The sequence below is a fragment of the Dasypus novemcinctus genome, chromosome 22 (genome assembly GCF_030445035.2).
Source record: "Dasypus novemcinctus isolate mDasNov1 chromosome 22, mDasNov1.1.hap2, whole genome shotgun sequence".
In the NCBI taxonomy this organism is placed as follows: Eukaryota; Metazoa; Chordata; class Mammalia; order Cingulata; family Dasypodidae; genus Dasypus; species Dasypus novemcinctus.
Genome location: NC_080694.1, coordinates 2,769,562 through 2,789,076, shown reverse-complemented (window position 1 = coordinate 2,789,076; position 19,515 = coordinate 2,769,562). Strand labels below are relative to the sequence as shown.

The 19,515-nt window shown below is 43.8% G+C and overlaps 1 protein-coding gene and 1 non-coding gene across 4 annotated transcripts in view; one reads left to right on the top strand and one right to left on the bottom strand.

The window, feature by feature from the left end:
• LOC101443821 (ral guanine nucleotide dissociation stimulator-like) overlaps positions 1 to 19,515 on the bottom strand; it is a 127,148-nt gene that overhangs the window by 52,373 nt on the left and 55,260 nt on the right. The gene's annotated exons all lie outside the window — the stretch shown is intronic.
• LOC131275393 (U7 small nuclear RNA) lies at positions 10,020 to 10,081 on the top strand. The gene has a single exon (XR_009182857.1). It is a non-coding gene; the product is annotated as a U7 small nuclear RNA (small nuclear RNA).

Sequence of the window (19,515 nt, the reverse complement as noted above, 5' to 3'; positions counted from 1 at the left end):
GCAACCCCTCAGATTCTCCTACCAACAATCCATGGTTAACTGACTACTCCCAGCTTTGCAGGCAAAGGGATACCCATTCTAACACAGGAGCAGAATCACGGTCCCACTTCTATCCTGTTAATATAAACCCCACTGCTGCCTGCCCGGCACAATGGAATCCCCACGAACACAAAACAATCACCACTTTACGCCCTGCCGTGCAAGAGGATGGCCTTAACAGCCCATATACACAAATGTTATTAGAAAACCTCAGTGTAAACCTTAATTGTGCCACTGATGGGAAAAACCTAGCATGTGCTATACTACCCACTGGAGATTATATCCAATGGAAAGCACTCTATTATAATGAAGCTAAAATACTGGGAGAAAGAAATGTGGTAGCTGGAGTTAACATTCCAGCTGAATCCCTACAGGGAGAGGGCCAATTCGCATCCCCCACTCTTCAGGCCACAGGGCCCCCCCAATACTTTGACCAATGCCGGTTATGCGCTAAAAGGGCATTTCAAAAAATAAATCCAAAAGGAAAACCCATCCAAATGTCTAAACTTATACAAGGGGCTAATGAAGGCTTTGCAGATTTTTATGGCTGAGTTAAAGAAACAGTAAAGCGAAAAGTCGCTCATGCTGCGGCAGCAGAAGCGCTTATAAAAGACCTTTTATGGGAGGGGGCCAATGGTGAATGTCGAAGAGCCACTGCTCCTTTGCACAACAGTACACCGGAAAACTGGGTACTAGCCTGTCGTGATGTCGGCTCTATCTCTACCAATGTGTTGGCTGCCGCCCTAGCCCAACACCTCAAAAAGTCCTCCAAAGTAAAACCCGGAGTTGTTTCCAATGCCACTCTCCAGGGTACTATGGGAGAGAATGTCCGCAAAAACAGTCACAAAAACCCTCTCTAGGCAAGCCAAATTCAATCTGTCCTAGGTGCCACAGGGGGCTCCATTGGAAACGCGACTGTAGATCTCACACCAATGCCTATGGAGAAACCCTACCGCCTTTAAACGAGAAGCGGGGCACCTCTCAGCCCGCCAATGAGAGAGGAAACTCCATTAAATCCAGGCGTATATTGGACAATCCCCACCACCCAAAAGAAAGCGTGGTTAACACTGGATGTCAATGAGAAATCTATAATAGGTCAACTTGATATGGGAGCAGACATCTCCGTCCTAAGTAGCAAAAATCTAAACCCAGAATGGCCCCTGCAAATTGGGCCCATTATTCAGGGAATAAATAGCCTAAAAACCTCTCATCAGGTCGCAAAGCCCTTCACTTGAACAGACCCAGATGGTACTACAGGACAATTCAACCCCCTGGTGTTAACACAACTCCCCAATACACTATGGGGCAAAAACATAATGCCTCAGCTCAGGACCGTCCTAACAACCGACCAGTCCCCCCAATCCTAAAGGCCACTGCTTCACCACTAATGACAATCATAAAACCCCTACCAGTCACCCTAAAATGGGATACTAAACAACCCACCTGGGTGAACCAGTGGCCCCTGCCTCATGAAAAACTCACTCAACTCAAAATCCTTGTCCAACAACAGCTAGACCTCGGGCACCTAGAGCCCACTACTAGCCCTCATAATACCCCTGTATTTGTTATACAAAAGAAAAAGACAGGCAAATGGAGCTTTCTTCATGACTTAGGAGCCGTCAACTCTCATATGGAAAAGATGGGCTCACCACAACCAGGTCTCCCTCATCCCTCAGCTATACACGAAAAGAGTTATATTTTTATAATAAACATAAAAGATTGTTTCTTTTCCATCCCATTGCATGGACAAAATCGCCCATATTTCACCTTCACAGTTCCGGCAATTAACCATGCTCTACCAGCTGAGCGGTACCAATAAAAAATCCTCCCCCAGGGCATGAAAAACAGTCCCACTGTATGTCAGAATTTCATAGGCAATGCCACATTACCATTGCAAACTTACTGCCAAATCATCCACTACATAAGTAACATTCTCATAGCACACCCTGATCAGAATCATCTAACAAACTGTTTTAAAGTGTTACTCCATAATCTAGAACAATTAAAACTACAAATTGCCCCGAAAAAGTGCAAACTAAATCGCCCTTCAGCTTTCTAAGATATCAGATCAATATGGGCATCAAGCCCTTGTCACCGTCTCTAACAATACCACAAAACTGCACGTTGAATGAACTGCAGAAAATCTGTGGGGACATAAACTGGATCCAACTACATCTATCCTCTCATCACATAAATTAGCCCCCCACTTTTCCCTTTTAGAGGGAGACCCCAATCCCACGAATCATCGGGTCCTCACTTCTAAAGCTGAAAACGTCATAAAATATATCAATTCCCAAATGCAAAATACAGAACTGGCCAAATTTAATCCTCATAAACCTCTCCTTGCCATAGTATTAGCAACCCAAGGAACACCCACTGGAGTTCTATGTCAAAATGAGCCCCTATACTGGGTGCACCTCTCCTTCAATAGTCTCAGCAAAATCACACCCCAATTAATGGCCTTTTGCCTACTGGGGAGAAAATTACGACACACAGCAAAAAGCATCTATGGCCAGGAGCCAGACAACCTAATCTTGCCTCTTACAGGACAGCTTATCACTCGCCTCCTCCAAACCAACCTCGAAATGCAAACGCTTGTAGCAGGATTTCCTGGGCAAATAGATAATCATCGGCCCACTCACAAACTTCTCTCCACCCTCAAGCAACTGCCGAGCAGTTTCCATGAGAACGCTTACCCGCGGTCCAAGCCACTCCCAAATGAAACCCCTGTATTTACGGACACCAATAAGGCATTCCGTGTAGTACTCATAAAACAACAAAAACAAATGGATTGGATTATAAAGCCCCCATGACAGCTCAGTACAGTTCGGAGAACTATATGCACTCTTCCTTGTGCTATATCATTGTCAGAATATCCCTATAAATACCTTCTCCGGCAGTGCTTATGTGGTACAAACCCTACGTAGCCTTCCACATGCAGTCTTCCGCTCAAGAAAAACCCAACTAGGTGACCTGTTAACCGAAACCAAGGCTATCCTAGAAAATGGAGCACAGCCATGGTACATACAACACATTAGAGCACATTAGTGGTTTGCCTGGCCCTCTAGCACGAGGGAACCAACAAGCAGACGAATCAATTCGCTTAATACTCATTGCACCTGCTATTGATCAAGTACGCACCTTACATGCCAAATTCCATATGTCTGCACACGCACTCAAGCGGCTTTCCCCCTCACTCTCTCAACAACAATGTAAGCATCTGACTCGCACCTGCGCCCAATGCGGTCCCCTGTTACCACTAGGACCACTTCAACCCCAAGGAGTCAACCCAAGGGGGTTACGTCCTAACAGCTTATGGCAAATGGATGTCACCCACGTCCCCTCTTTTGGGACACTGAAATATGTTCATGTAATTATTGACTCATATTCCGGATTTGTGTTTGCCACCGCTCTCTCTGGTGAGTGTGCCCGTCATGCTAGTTCTGCCATACTGCAAGCCATTTTACAAATGGGAGTCCCGTGGGCCATAAAAACAGACAACGGGCCCTGTTATACCTCCCGATCCTCCCAATCCTTCTGTTCTGAATGACGGGTCAAACACTACAGGCATCCTACACAACCCACAGGGTCAAGCCATCGTTGAGCGCATTCATGCCACCCTGAAACAACATATAATAAAACAAAATGGGGAAGACCCTAGGGATATACCCAAAAACATCTTAACAAAAGCCCTAATCACACTAAATTACTTTTCTTTCAATTCTGAAGGTCTCTCTCCCACCAACAAGCACTGGGGAGGCCGCTCTATACCCACACCAGTGCCCTTGAAGCGCTGGAAAGACCCCCTAATGCAACAATGGAACGGGCCCCATCCCCTACTAACACAGGGGTGAGGGTTTGCTTGTGTCTTTCCAGAAAATGCAGACCAGCCCATCTGGGTGCCCAGCAGATTGATACGGCCTGTCGTGCCCCCCAAAAACGAGATGGCCAATCCTCCACCGCCAAAGATGACCCCCCATACAGTCACTCAACTCGCAGGCGACATAAATAACTTGTCCCTAGCGAGAAGGAGGTGGCCCTGTGAGACGACGCCATCAACACCGTACTCCTGCCCATCCCACACGTCGCATCACACGGGGAAACATCAAATCATTATGCACAGAAGCCCAACATATGGCACCTGCCCCTGCAACACCCGAAACCCTCTTCCTCCTCATTTGCTCGATCCTCACAGCAAACTCCGCTCGCGGACAGCTGCTCTGGACCACAGTACGACATCCACCTCTTCTTATGCCCGTGGACATGGACGCTCCACAGTTCCTCAACCTCATCCAACTATTAACATCCCAAATCTTATCGATTAACAACTCCCAAGCCTCTGGAGTAGACACCTCTTTACTAGCTGCAATGCTATCCCTCCTATCACCTCCCAACCTTCTGCTATGGCTTATAACAGGAATCTTAATTGTTGTCATATGTATTGTCTATTGATGTATCAACATAAACCTTCAAGCTTTATCCCAAAAAACTGAAGAACTGAAATTAGTACAATTGGCTCTAATTAATAACAGAGGGAGAGATGTAGGTAGAGCGGCAGAGACATTCAGCCTGGCTGTGTTGCGAGCGACTAGATGAGCACTCTCTCTAGTCCACACGCTTTTGGGCACACCCAAAAGATGGCGCACCAGCACTGAGCCAAATGTCTCCAGCCCCGCCTCACCCTCCTCCCGTGAGCCCTCCACCTATCAGCTATGCCCCGTAAGCCAAACCGCTATATAAACTCTGCAACTTCCTCAATAAAGCAGACGTGCATCATGAACCCATCTCTGGAGTGAGTCTGTCTCCGTCATCCTTAACCCAACAAGCCCCTCGTTCAACAGTCTACATTTATAAATGCCTAAAGAATAAACTAGGAACTGAATAGCACAGAAAACTAAGAGGTGGATGAGAATTGTGGTTGATGGTACAGATTCAAGTGTCCTTTGTCAGGAGGAGCAAAGGCACATCACTATTTGATCATATACAATACGGTGGGAGAGGACAAACATGGGAAAAGCACAACTGGAGTGGTAGATGGACTGTGATTAGCAGTAATAATGTAGTATTCTTGCATTTATGCCAAAGATGTACTGTGTAGGTAATGGTGCAGTATGGAAAATATGTGCCATATGTACACTGTGGATATGGTAACAACTGGATGATATTATCATATAATCTGTAAACAATATTCCACCACAGTGTGGTATGTTGATAGAGGGGATTTGTTTGGGAATTCTGCACATGTGCACAATTGTCTTGTACATTTACAACTTCTGTCATAAAAATACATTAAGAAATAATAATAGGGTGGGTTGGGGGAAAACCTACCAAATATAAGAAAAGGACTATAATTAGCAGTAAAATTTCCCCGATATTCTTTCATAATCTATAAAAAATGTCTCACAATAATGAAAGGTATTGATGGAGGGCCGATATATGAGATCCCGTATGATGATATGCATGTTTGCTTTGTAAGTTCACAATTTTTATTACACACTTGTTTATGTATGTTCATATATAAATGAGATAAAGACAACAAAATAAGGTCGGTTGGGGGAAAAATACTTTGGTTAGTAGAAATATTTTGATGTTGCCCTTTAATCATTACTCGAAAATGTTTAACAAGAATGCAAGGTATTGGTGGCAGGGTAGGTATAAGAGTCCTTTTGATGTTATATATGTTTGCTTTGTAAGCTCAAAACTATTAACATACACTTATTGCTTATATATGTTTCTGTATGAGTGATATACTTCAATAAATTTTTTAAAAATTAAGGGAAAAAAACACCATTTCCATTAATTGCAACACCTACCCTCCAGTTCACTGGCCATATAAGATTGAAGCCTCCCCTCAATTAGAGGTTGAGTGGTCATCACCCATCCCAGAATCTTCAGGATTGGGAAATAAAATATGGAATTGAGGGGACTTACTGGTATTCTACTACAGACATACTGGTATTCAAGCAATGGAAGAAATTATATCATTGATGTGGAAACACTGGCCACTATAGGAGCAAAAGGCAGGGAGAGGGAAAAGGAGGTGTAAAATATGGGGTCATTGTTGGGACATGAAATAGTCCTGAATCACATTGCAATGACACATATAGGACATTAATACCCTGCCATAACCTACAGAATTGAGTGGGAGAGTGTAAACTAAATATAAACTACAAACCATGCTTAGTGGCAATGCTCCAAATGGGTTCATCAACTGCAGTGAATTTACCACACTAATGAAAGAAGTTGTTAAATGTGGAGAAGGGTGGGAGGTGTGGTGAGTGGGGCATTTGGGTACCCCTTATATTTCTGTATAAAATTTTGTGTCATCTATTTATCTTCTAAAAAAATAAAAAATATATTTAAGAAAAAAGCAATTCTATTCACTACAGAACCTAAAAGAAAAAAAAAAATACCTGAGAATAAATTTAAACAAAGAGATGAACGACCTGTACAATGACAACTACAAAACACTACTGAAAGAAATAAAAGAAGACCTAATAAATGGCAAGATATTACCTAAAGTGATCTACGGATTAAATGCAATACTTCTCAAAATCTCTACAGTCTTTTTTTTTTTTTTGAGAAATGGAGAGTTCACCCTCAAATTCATATGGAATAGCAAGAGGCCCCAACTAGCAAAATCATTCTTTCAGAAGTCTCACAACTATATAACAAGCACATGCAACCAGGATATCATGCCATATCATACATGACATATAAAGAACTAGAAAAATCTGGTCTGCTCTCCAGGGGAAAAAAACAATCAGCAGATACAGCCCCAAAGGAACCACAGAAAGAATGATGAGACAAAGCAGTTATTAAGTCTCTGCTCAATGAGAAAGGTAAATACTCTTCTTGGAGTGAAAGAGAAGATAGTTCAAAACAAAGAAACAAACAACAAAAAGATGTAAAAGGGAAACTTTAGACCTAGATATAAAACATCTAAATTCAAGGACAAACCAGCAAGATGGTGGCCAGAGGAAGGAGTTCCGAGAGTCAGTTCATGCTACAGGACAGTTAGTAATCACACTGAGCTATCGACTAAAGCACCTGTTTGGGGGCTCCAAGAGACCCAAAGAGCATGCTGCAACATCCCTGAAAGCATGGAAGGAGGACAATGCCCATCTGCAGAGAAGATTTCTAAGTAGAACACTCCACACCCCAGAGGCTGGCGCCCATCTTCCAGAGGCAGCACAAGACATCTTGGAGCTATTCCTCAGCTGCAATCAGAAGTTCCACTTCCCAAAAATGGCAAAGGAAGAGAAGACTGGGCACCAGCTTCAGATACTGATTAGTAAAGTAAATTAGGCAGTCTAAAGTATAATGTTTAGAATGGCTAAAATTTGAACCCATCCAAGTCAGAAAGAGGCTGGTAACCACTATTTTAACTCTGCCCCTGGCATAAGGAGAAAATTCCAGTGATGGTAAGGTCAGGCTTCTTTCCATCCTTATCAGATTGTAGCTCTAGGCTAAGCCCCAGCCCCACCTCCAGCAGGGAGGAGGCTGTGGGGCCCTGCACCAGCCTCTCCAGGAAAATACAGGCCATGCCTCAGAGGACTGTAATCATTCTACTCTGGCTGCCTCAGGAGCTATTCTGGATTTGGAAGCTCCATTTCCCAAAAAACAGGAAAGGAAGGGATGGTTGGCCACCAATTGCAACTAGTGGTTAGTAAATATGGCTGGCTGAAATATAACCCTAAGAACAGGTAAAGTTTGAACCTGTCCAAGTCAGAAAGAGGCCAGTAGACACCATTTTGACTTTACCCCCAGCATGAGGGGAAGCTGGGCTGGCTAAAAATCATAGTGATCATAGGGACTGGCTTCTTGTACTGAGATCAGCCTGCAGCCCTAGCCTAGGCATCAGCCCCACCTCTACCAGGGAGGAAGCTGGCGGGCCCTGCACCAGCCTCTCTGGGTAACTGCAGGAACATTCGGCTGGCAGACTGAATAGTGGGAAGACTACCAGGGCAACTACGGTCATTTTTGCACATGTACAGCATAGCATGTTGCCCACACCTGCAGCTCTATCCCTGCCAATGCAGGGGAGAAAGGGACTTTAAGCTTCCTCAGAATCTCTAGGTGACTACAGTCTAGGTCTGCACACCCTGGATCATTCCACACAGCTGTGGCACTATCCATACCCTGCAAAGGAGAAAGGAGGAGATTCGTCAGTCCTTGGGAAACAAGGGCAGCTTGAGTCTCCACTGTGTTCAACACCAACTATATCCTTGGCTCCTACTACACAACTGGCAAGGCAGAAAGGGCAAAAAAACCCTAAACTAAAGAGAGAAACTGCACCCAGAATAAGTACACCTAGTAAGCCAGATGGCAAGACACCAACAAAAACTGCAATCCATACAAAGAACAGGAAGATATCACCCAGGTAAAGGAACAAGGTAAGCCTCCTGATGACATAAAGGAGTTGAGACAACTAATCACAGATGTTCAAACAAATCACCTTAACAGATTCAATGAGATGACTAAAGAGATTAGGTATATTAAGACAACACTGATGCTCCTCGCCTGCCATACTTGAACCCCTCTATGGTACAAAACTACTTCAAAAATAAAGCCTAATATATTCATTGCCTTGCCAATGGGCCTTACTTTGGAATTTGTGTTCCTGAGTCTAATGGATTGGGACTCAGATGTGACCTTACATCACTTTTACTGAACCTGTGGTTGGCTGGGGTTGGTATATACTAAGGAACTTAAATCTCTGGACCGGGCATGTGCCAGCCTAGCCCTGAGTCTCAGCAGAGCTGCAAATTGTACTCTCCAGTTTGTTGGACTTACCACGCAGGTCAGCTAGGAGGTAAAGATGGTCAACCACCACACCAGGGAGCCGAGAGTGCCCATAACTCCAAGCAGGAGAATCACACCCATCAACCATGTGGGATCTAAGCTCCTTCTCGATATAGAGGTGGAGTGGATATCACCAAACCAGGGTCCACAGCATGGAGGAAGAAAATATGGATTACAGTGAATTTAGAGGTATTCTACTACAGAACTATTGTGACTACTAATGGTAGGAACTGGAGCATTGATCTGGAGAAAGTGGCCACGGTAGCTGCTGAGGGTAGGAAGAGGGAAGAGGAGATGAGATGTGGGGACATTTTCGGACTTGGAGTTATCCTAAATGATACTGCAGGGACAGATGCTAGATATTATGTATCTTACCATAAACCACTGAGTGGCCTGGGAAGAGTGTAAACTACAATGTAACCTATAATCTATGCAGTGCAGCAGTGCTCCAAAATGTATTCACCAAATGCAATGAATGTGCGACAATCATGAAAGAGGTTGTTGATGTGGGACTAGTGGGCAGATGGGGTGTAGAGTATGTGGGAACCTCTTATATTTTTTAATATAACATTTTTTGTGATCTATGTATCTTTTAAAAAAGAAGACAACTTAATAAAAAATTAAAAAAAGATGACACTGGAAGAGCACAAATTTGAAAGTACACACAGAAAAACTGGAGATCTTATGGGAATTAAAGGTGCAATAAATGAAATTTAAAAAATACTGGAGCCATATAACAGCAGATTTGAGGAGGCAGAAAAAAGGACTGGTGAGCTTGAAGAAATAGCTTCTGAAAGCAAAAGTAAAAAAGAACAGTGGAAGAAAGAATGGAAAAAATTGAACAAGGTCTCAGAGAACTAAATGACAACAAAAGACATGCAAACATATGTGTAAAAGATGTCCAAGAAGGAGAAAAGGGGAAAAGAGCAATAGGAATGTTTTAAGAAATAATGGTAGAAAATTTCACAACCCTATTAAAGGATATGGATATCCATATCCAAGCACAATGTACTCCCTTACGTATAATTTCAAAGAGTACAACCCCAAGACATATTAATTATAATGTCAAATACCAAAGACAGAGAATTCTGAGCAAGAGAGCGCCAATGCTTAACATGTAAGGGACACCCACTAAGATTAAGTACAGAGTTCCCATGGAGGCAAGAGAGAGTGGTGAGTGTTACAGGTCTTTTAGAATTTGCTCAGTAGGTCTTCTGGCTCTTGCTGGAAGACCCTTACTTTCCCCATATTTTTTTTTCTTTCCATCCCCTGCCCTGCTGTTATTGCTGTGTCCATTTGCTGTGTGATCTTCTTTATCAATTTCTTTTTTGTCTTCTCATCTTTCTCCTTTAGGATTCCATCCTGGGGAACTCTAATGTGAAGAGAGGTTCCCTGTCAATTCTACTACCTCAGTTCCTGGTCTCTTGCTGCGCTTCACCTTGACTCTTCCCTTGTCTCTTTTTCAATGCATCATCATCTTGCTGCATGACTCACACAGGTGCTGACTCACTGTGTGGGCACTCAGCTCAACATGCAGGCACTGGCTCGACATACAGGCACTCGTGTGGGCATTCAGTATGCCACCCAGGCACTCACGTGTGCACTTGGCTCACCAAGTGGGGACTCAGTTTGCCATGTGGACACTAAGCTCACTTTATAGAGGGCACTCGTCTCACCATACGAGCACTTGGCTCACTGCAGACATTTGGCTCGTGGACAATGGCTCACCATACAGGCACACTTTCTCTTCTTCTTTTTCACCAGGAGACACTAGGGACCAAACCTGGGACTTCCCCTATGGTAGGCAGAGCCCCTACCACATGAGTCACATGTGCTTCCCACATTCCCCATATTTAACAATAAAGTTAAGTTCGCCTTAATAAACTGGGTATTCTTAAAAAACATAAAAAGAAGACAACATTGGTATGATATATTTAAGATACTGTGAGGGAAAAATTTCAAGTTAAGAATCTTATATCCAGTAAGTCTGTCTTTCAAAATTGAGGGTGAGTTTAGAATATTCACAGATAAACAGAAACTGAGAGAGTTCTAACCAGGAGACCAGCTTTGCAGGAAATATTAAAGGGTATGATACAGCCTGAAAAGAAAAATCAGGAGAGAGTATAGAAATATAGAGTATGTAAGAAAAAGTAACGGAAAGTGTCAAAAGAGTGGTGAAAATAAAATATGACAGATAAAACACCAATATTAAGAATCAACTTAACGAACATTATACAGAACTTGTATTCAGAAAACCACAACTCATTGTTAAAAGAAATTTAAAAACATGTAAATAATTGGAAGAACATGTCATGCTCACATATTATAAGACTAAATATCATTAAGATGTAAATTCTACTCAAATTGATATACAGATTCTATGCAATTCTGATAGAACTTCGAAAAGCATTTTAAAAATAATTGGAAAGAATGATTATCAAATTTATTTGGAAGGTTAAGGGGTCCTGAATACCAGGAACACCTTAAAGAAGAAAAGTGAAGTTGGAGGACTCTCACTTCTGGACTTTAAATCATATTGCCAAGGTATACTGGTGAAAACACCATGGTACTGAAATAAAGACAGATACACAGCCCAATGGAAATGAAGTGATGGTTTCGCAAAGCATCAGTTTTTATTTTATTAACAAATTTCTTTTTATTAAAGTTAATAGATGACATAGATTGTTACATTAAAAAAATGTAAGAGGTGCCAATATAATGCAGTCCCCAACTTCCAACTCCATCATTTTTGTAATCTGTATTTTTCTGAAGATACATCACAAGAAAAGGTTATATTATTAAAAAACAGGTTCCCATATACCCCCCATCCCCCCACCCCACTCCTCCCACACTAACAACCTCCCCCATCATTGTGCCACACTCATCACATTTGGTGAACACATTTTGGAGCACTGCAGCACCACGTGGATAATAGTTTACCCTGTAGTTCACACTCTCCCCCAGTACATTCAGTGGGTTAAGGCAGGATATATAATGTCCAGCATCTGACCCTGCAATATCATTTAAGAAAATCCCAAGTCCCAAAAATGCCCCCTCATCACATCTCTTCTTCCCTCTCCCTGCCCTCAGCAACTACTGTGGCCACATTCTTCACATCAATGATACAATTTCTTCTATTACTAGTCACAATAGTTTTATAGTACAATATCAGTAAGTCCACTCTAATCCATGTTTTATTCCCCCATTCTGTGGACCCTGGGGATGGTGATGTCCACTCTACCTCTATATAAAGAAGGGGCATAGATTCCTCATAACTGATGGATGCAATTCTCCTGCTTGCACTTGTAGGTACTCTTCGTTCCCTGGTGTGGTTGACCATCTTCACCTCCCTGTTAGCTGACCTGGGTAAGTCCAATGAACCAGAGAGTAGGGATTGCCAACTCTGCTGAGGCTCAGGGCCCAGCTGGTACATGGGCAGTTCAGAGATTCAAGTCCCCTCAGTATACACCATCCATAATATGAACCACAGGTTCAGTAAAAGTGACAGAAGAGGCATGTGTAGACAGGTCATATCTGAGTCCAGCTCCATCACTCTCAGGAGCACAAATTCCAAAGTAGGGCCTATTGACATGACACAGAACTCAAAATCCATCTGCCATGACCATATACTCTGTGGGTCTCCATAGCCTTCAGGAGAACCAGTACCTAGGGTTGTATCTCCTTAAGCTGTTTCTGGGGTCCTGCTGAGGCGTGCATAAGCACGACCCCTCTGATGACCTTCTAACTCTTTTTTGAAGACCGTCATCCATATATATTCATTTCTCTTTGCCATTTCCCCCTTTTATTCAAGGTAAAACAGCAGTTTTTAACACATGATCCCATATGTAGGCTGAGATTTCTGCTGGTCTTAGTTGACCTTTCATTCAAGGGCTCTTTCTAGCTGCATCACCAGTTGGTGACTGGTAAGAATCCATCGACACCCGGGAGGCTCATCTCTGGGAGTCATGTCCCAAGCTGGGGGGAAGGTATTGCATTTACGTGCTGAGTTTAGTTTAGATATTGGCCACATTTGAGCAACATGGAGGCTCTCAAGAGGTAACGCTTAGGCACCCTGCAGCTCTAGGCCTAGTTCACATTTCAGGCACACAGCCTCAAAAGCATAGTCATCATTATCAAGAGCTCATCGTTAGACCATCCTTCCTTGTTGGTCTTTGCTGTCGCACTTAGGGGATTACTGGTGTTCCACTGGGGAATGTTACAGCGCTCCCCTGAGTAGGAACTCTGTACTCCCTCAGTTGTCGCTGGTAACTGTAACTACTATAAAAATACCCAACACATATCAGAACATTTTTATGGCCCCTATATACATGCCGTGGAGAACACCCTCCCAACCATGCAACCCGCATGCTCCTCCCCTCCCCATAGGTGAAACTCTCTCTGGTCCAAAATGTCTTCAACAACGAAGTCTAATATATTGCCAAATGCAATCAATAGGAAAATGAAATATAGTGATGGGTTTAAAGATTAGAAATACACATACTAATTTAGAAATATGAAGATAAAGAAAAAATAAACTGGTGTATTAATAAAAATAAAAAAATCATAAAGCTTTGTTTTTTAACTTTTTGCCTTTCATCACTGTAAGAAGTGTTGCTCTGTATGTACAGTGGCAAGGCACTTTCTTTCATTTCTTCCTCAGTGTCTACATTCATTCCTTTTTAAAATTTTTTTTCTAATTTTTAACCTTGTCTTCAAAAAAGTTTTAGATCACACATACACAATAGAGGGGACTCCCATATATTCAATATCAAACCCTTTCCCCCTTCCCTGGCAATGATCTTTTTAGATGTTCATGTTACATTTGTTGCAGCTGATGTATAGATTTTGAAACATAGCTTTCAAACCTGGTTCCATTTTGGTTTACATTACGGTTTACATTTCAGACTGTAAAATTTCTAAATTTTTAGTTTCCCTATGTTTACATTATGGTTTACACTTTAGTTTATAGACTTGTATACATTTTTGGTGTACATTAATATGTCCTATATCCATCGTTACATGATTTTGTGGAGCACTTTCATTGCCCCCTAGTTACCCTGATTCCATCTATTCTATACCTCTCCCCCCTTCTCCTCAAGGCCCATAGTGACAATCAATTTTCACTACTTCAGGGACCATATTTACAGATACTTGCAGCAATGCTGAAGGGCTTGAATACTAGACTTCCCAAACTATTGAGAGTGACTGATTCTCTCAAGGAACACAAACAATTCTTCACATCAAGGGTCAAGAGATTTTTGACAAGCCTGTCAGATGCACCCAGTTCAGGGAGAACAGTCAATTCAACAAATGGTGCTGGGAGAACTGGATATCCACAGCCAGAAGAAAGAAAAAGGACCCCTACCTCACACCTTATACAAAAATTAATTCAAAAGAGAACCAAACCCTAAATATAAAAGCAAAAACCATAAAGCTTCTAGGAAAAAATGTAGTAAAGTATCTTGAAGACTCAGTAGTAGGTAGTGGATGCTTAAAGGAGATAAGAGCAGGACTGACATGGACTACTGATATTTAATTTATGTAGAAGTTTTAGTTAACTGTACTGTAAAAGGGTAGAAACATATATAGCTGATGGTAATACGTTAGAGTGATTAACATTTGTTATATAAATGGGAATGTGAAAAGTGTAGTCTAGGGATATAAAGGCAAATTGACAGAAAGCTAGGGAATAATCTAGGGACTAACACAGTAAACACAGAGGTGGAGTAGAATTTCGGTTGATGGCACAGAGGACATAGTGTCCTTTGTGATCTAGAGGAGATATACAGCACTGTTGCAGGGGGGGTGGGAATGTGGAGAAGCATGAGAAAAATACAACTGAAATGACCTATGGGCTGTGGTTATCAATAATAGCGTAATATTAATGCTTATATGCCAAAGATGTACTGTGTTGATAATGTGCTAGTATGGAAAAAAATGTGCCAAATATAAGCTATGAACCTGGTAATAACCCAATATTATTTCATAATCTTTAACAAATGTGCCACCACACAGTGGCATGTTGATAGAGGGGTGTTGTATGGGAATTCTACACATGTGCATGATTGTTTCCTAAGTTTACAACTTCTGTCAAAAAAATATATTTTAAAAATAATAATAGGGTAGGGTGGAGGAAAAACACACCAAATGTAAGATAAGGACTACAGTTAGTAGTAAGATTTTGATGACATTCTTTCATATTTTGTTACAAATGAACACTGCTGGTGGTGGGATGATGTATGGGACACCTTTATGATGTTATGCATGTTTGCTTTGTTAAGTTCACAACTTTCACTACACACTTATTGTTTATGCATATTCACATATAAATCATATAAAAATAATGGTAATAGGGTGGGTTTGGGGAAAAATACACCATCATAAGGTATTTTGATTACTAGTAATATTCTGAGGATGCTCTTTAATGATTAAAAACGTCTGACAACATTGTAAGGCACTGGTGGTAGGGTGAGGTTGAGAGCCCTGTATGATGCTATGTATGTTCGTTTTCTAAGTTCACAACAATCCACAATTCAGAAGTTCCCTGGGTGGGGTAAATAAGAGAATGGAGGTAACAGAGGAAAGAATCAGTGACATGGAACTTAGAGCAGTAACGTGATATAATGAAGAACACAGAGAGGGCAAAAAGGTTAAACTAAAGTTAACAGAACCTCAGAAACCTGTAGCACAGTAAATATTCATGCTAAATGCTGAAGGTAGATGACACAGAATGGTTCAGAATAAATATGGGCTAAAACAGCCTGAACACTACCCCACCTTGTGATACACAGATCTGAGAAGCTCAGAAAACCACACCCTGACACATCATTAAAGATATCCACTGATAATCAAAGATGAAAAATTCTGAAAGGACCCTAAGAAAAATGACACATTATAGGAGAATAACAATTTGAAGGCCTGTCATTTCTCCTCAGACCCAATAGAGGCCAGAAGAGAGTAAAACAGGATCTTTGAAGTGCTGAAATAAAATAATATCAACCCAGAATACTACATACACCAAAAACTGTCCAAGGATTCAAGGCAAAACAGAAGATGGAGAGGACAGAGAAATCTAAATTCATCACTAAACAACTTGCTCTATAAAGATGCGAAAGGAACATCTTCAGGAACAGACACCATTAAATTCGTTAATATATGAATGAATATTTGGCAGAAATTAGACGATTTTGGGGGTAGATGGCCATACCACATGTACAGAGAACGCATATGACAAGTATAACCAAGAGTAGGGGTTTAAATACTCTATACGACTGTGAGGAATCTACGTTTTACTTGAATTGTTAAAACATTAACTGATTAGTATGTGAGAAGTTATCCCCAGAACAAACACTGAAAACAATTCCAAACAAAGTAAAAAAAGAGGAGAACCATAACAGCCTTTATCTAGGAGACACAATTAAGAAGCTAAAAGAGTGGCACACAGGGTTTTTATGTGAACAAAAATATTCGTTTCTCTTGGCTAGAGCATGAGATTGGTTTTGTTTTTTTCTTTTCGTACTTTCAGTCATAGAACATATTTCGAAATCACACACTAAGTACTCAGAGGTTAAAGTTTACAAAAAAGAAAAAGAACATAAATAGCTATGGTTGACAATATGTTGCTAATTCTAGTGGCCTAGAGAGGAATCCTAACCAATGACAAACAAACGATGTCCCTGAACTAGACACAACTTAAAGAGATTTTGGTTGTGGTCGTCACTGGCGTCTGGGTTTCTTGGAGGAACCTACCTATGACTTTCCATTTCAGGGCCCCCTAGTTTGAATTCTCAGGCATTCCTAATCCTAGGGGTGCAGTTTCCTGGGCAAGCTGTACTCCTCACAAGGCGAAAGACCTCTCAGGACAATGAAAAAAGGGTTCCGATGGCTCTGGGACTGCAGAGTCTGCATTAGGCCTTTGAGGGTCAGGGAAGGCCTGGCCTCCCTCCTGCCCAGACCTGGACCTTAAGAGAAAACTCCCTGCCAAAGCACAGAAAGCAGCTCCACCCAGAACTCCTGGATCTCTCTGAACCATGCACACAGGGAATGCTGTCAGGAGCTCAGAGAGCTCCATTCCAGGTCTGCTGCCCCTGAGAAGGAGAGAGATCCAGGCCTGTCTGTCTCCCAGCTGCTCTACAGATACACAAAGAATGTGAGCAAGGATGGGCATCTTCGGATCTCCTCGGCCTCCATGAAAACCCCGAGAAAGATCCAAATTAACCAGGCTTCCAGTTACCTCAGAGCAGAAAAAACTTAGGCTCACCCACATCTGACATTTCCAGGCACCATTAACGCAAGATTCCTCTGCTGTCACACAGGTGAGGGGCCCACCTGTGGCTGCCATCACACTCTCTCTCTCACACACACACACACCAGCTAGGGTTCTGATCACTGTTGAGGATCTAGACCCAGCAAAACGAAGCAGTGCGCTGGATGACTCAACAGTTCCCAGGTGGTAGGTAAGACTGAAGCACCCCAGAATGCAGCACCTCAGAGCCTTCTAGTACATCCCCTGGCCTGCTCCTGGACTGCTCCTCCACCAGCTGCCTCTGCATCCCCCACAATAATTCACAGCTGAGGAGGTGTGGGAAGGACTCCCCAGGCCCAGGGCTCATCCTGGGATCCACTGCAGTGGCCACCTCGGTGGGTCCTTTGCCTCAGAAGAAACGCTGCTCAGCAGACCCGTCCTCTCCTCACTGTCCCAGCCCCACCTGATGTGCTGGCACACCCTCTCCCCTCAGCCTCTTCCACCTCGCTGAGCACTGCTGCCACCCATCATCAGATACCAACCAGGCCAGGCTGTGTGCTAGACTCTCTTCTGCCCTGGATCCTGGCCCCACAGGGGATGGGAACTGTGAAAGGAGAAGCCCAGAGCCTGCTCCTGCAGCTGCTGCTGAGGGTCCTCCTCCTTCATGGTAAAACCCATTTCGGGGAGACCCCTGAATAGGGAGGGAGGAGTCCCTCTGCATCCCCGAGTCTCTGTGATGGCTGCAGCTGATGCCTGATGCTGGTTCTGCCTTCCCAACAGCTCCCAGCACCTCCTTCCTCCCCAGTTATCTCATCACATTCAGAATGAGCTCAGCGATTCCGGTGTGTGTGGACTCTCCTGACTCCTTCTCATGGACACCCCTTCCACCACTGGGCCTGGGGACCCTCACTCCACGGGCCTTCCAGAGGCTGCTTCTGCAGCCACTTCCAGCCCCTCAACCAGCACACCTGCAGCCTTGACTTCCCACCTTCCTCTGGCCTTCGGGTCACCTGATGAATACCACATCACTCCCCCCTCCACTGCTCTGTGGGCCTCCTGCTGGCTGCAGTGCCAGCTTCTTCCCATCTGACCAGGCCCTTCAGGCACATCCAGCAGCAGCGCTGCCTCAGCCACAGACACCCCCAGCCTGCACACACGTGGGTTCTGCAGCCCGACCCCAAAGTGTAAACTCCCCTTTAACCCTGCAGCAGCGCCCCAGCTCCTATGTGGAGTCCCTGGTGGGCAGCTTCCTGGAAACCTCGGCTTTGACCATTCTTTCCAATTTGAAAACCTGGCAACTCCCACCTCAACTCTGCTGAAGGCCAGGCACCCCTGCGCATCACCACTGCTAGCTTTGGTGGGTGGATACCTAGAGGTTTCACCTTGGGCAGCCAGGCCAGGCTCCAGCTGGCCTCTGGGTCCACCCCCACCATGTCCTCCTCCAGCACAGGCAATGCCTCTGGCTTTGCAGCCACCACCAACATGCCCTGTGCTGTGACCAAGTTCAACCCCAGCACGAGGCAGCGATGCTCAGCATCTGGCAGCAGCACCCCAGTCGTCTCCAGGTCGGGGGTTTCACCAGCACATAAGAGCTTTGGGAGCCAAGTGGAGGTCACAGATCTGAGCTCCAACACTGATGCACTTAGTGTAAGAGGAGAAAGGAGTGGAGCCCCCACACCACGTATCACTTTGGGGTAAGCTTAGGCCTAAAGACCTGTGGCACCCTATGGCCAACATAGGGGCCAGCACCCTGAAGAGTAACCCTGTGGATGAAGGCACTAATGCCCGACATGCTGCCCAACACCCAGGGGTCTGCCCCGGCTGGGCCCCCTTATTTCCTGTGGAGGACCTGGCGCCTCTCAGAGACATACTGGATTTACATTCACGTCCATCCCAGCCTTTAATTTCATGAACCCACCAGGAGGAGCCTTGCCTTCAGGGTTCTGTCACCACAAGCCAGGGCTTTGCAGGAGAGAGAACTGTTTGGGCCATCAGCCCGTTCACTTCTCTCCAGGTGCGGCTCTACCATGACAAGTTTTGAGGCAAATGCTGGCCTGAGGCAGCGGAACCTCAAGAAGCAGCCTTGTCCACTTTCCTGCAGGCTGGACCAGGGGTTGTCAACTTTAAAAGTGTTATACAAATCAACGCCTGTTCTCTGCACTCCTAGAGCCAAATGGAGCCCCAAAGACAAAGGTTTCCATCTCCTCTGTGTTTCCTGCTGTTTTGTTCCAGAAGTTGGAGGTTGGGGCTGTCATCTGACAGGATCCCAGCAGTCAGATTACTCAGACAGGAGAGGAAGCCTCGGCCTGTTCCTTCCAGAAGTGGAGCCAGCAGAGCCCACTCTACCCATGGGTGCCTCCTGCCCTTCCCATTTTTCTTGTCAGTCTTCCAGATGTTTTATAAATAAAACCTGATTCTGGGAAGCG